This window comes from Myotis davidii, unplaced genomic scaffold (assembly GCF_000327345.1).
Source record: "Myotis davidii unplaced genomic scaffold, ASM32734v1 scaffold684, whole genome shotgun sequence".
NCBI classification, from domain to species: Eukaryota; Metazoa; Chordata; class Mammalia; order Chiroptera; family Vespertilionidae; genus Myotis; species Myotis davidii.
Window position 1 is genome coordinate 1,452,294 of NW_006295564.1, and position 1,026 is coordinate 1,453,319.

A 1,026-nucleotide genomic window follows, 5' to 3' on the forward strand; every position below is an offset into this window, starting at 1 on the left:
TGAGGAAGAAGCAGGTAAGAACGTCCAGACCTTCCCTATTCAGGCAGATAGTAAATAGATTTGCACAAATATAAAACCAATCCACACTTTTGCCAATTAAAAAATGATTACTAAACTTATCGGGGTGATTTTTCATATGTTTATTGGGCATCTGTATGTCCTCTTTGGGGATGTGTCTATTCAGGTCCTTGTCCATTTTTTGAAATCAAAACCACACTTTCAACATATTTTTTGGTTTTCAAAAATAGAGTGATTTTTTCCTGAAGCCTATTGATATGTAAGGAACAATGGGCTTAATATTATTTTTTTAATGAATGCATTAAAATTAAAAGGTTAGCTTTTTCCAAAGACTTGACTATTATATTACAGTGAACTAAAAAGTGTTATTTATAGAGTTGAAATTGTTCTGAATTGAAGCACACATTGTAAAATTAACGATTGTAAAGTATTCCATTTAGTGGCATTAAGTAAATTCACAGTATTGTGAAACCATCACATCTATCATCTTACAAAACACTTTGCCATGTCCTGAAGGAAATCTCATAGCCAGTAGGAAGTCAGTCACTGTCTGCCGAGCTGCGTTCTTCCGCAGCATCGGGACGGGAGCCTGGTTCCTAGGCCGGCCCTTCGCCCTGCGAGGCCGCGCACAGGTCACGTCCCTGCTCAGGGTTCTTCGCCAGAAGGAGATGGTCGGACGGCGTGCCTTTCCGGCCTTGGCCTCTGGTCGTTAGTCCGCATCTGCAGAATGGGCCCATCAGACTTCCTGCCTCCCGGGTGAAAAGGATTGGATGGGATGTAGCCCCTGAGGGAGAATCTGGTGTCTGCCGAGCACCCGCAGGTGGTCATTACTGTGTGACGAGGTTGGGGGAACATCCCCGAGAATCTCTTTCTTTGCTGGACCCTGTCCTCTCCTCCCAGGAGGGACTTGACCTTCTCAGCCCAGAGAAGGGGACGGAGAGGGAGACTGAGATGCCAGGCTCCCCCCCCACCCCCCCACCCCCGCCCCTGGTCAGGGAGGCTGGCGGG

The 1,026-nt window shown here is 46.6% G+C and overlaps 1 protein-coding gene across 1 annotated transcript in view; it reads left to right on the top strand.

Annotated features, from left to right (window-relative positions):
* WNT3 (wingless-type MMTV integration site family member 3) overlaps positions 1–1,026 on the top strand; it is a 38,732-nt gene that overhangs the window by 33,677 nt on the left and 4,029 nt on the right. The window lies entirely within an intron of this gene.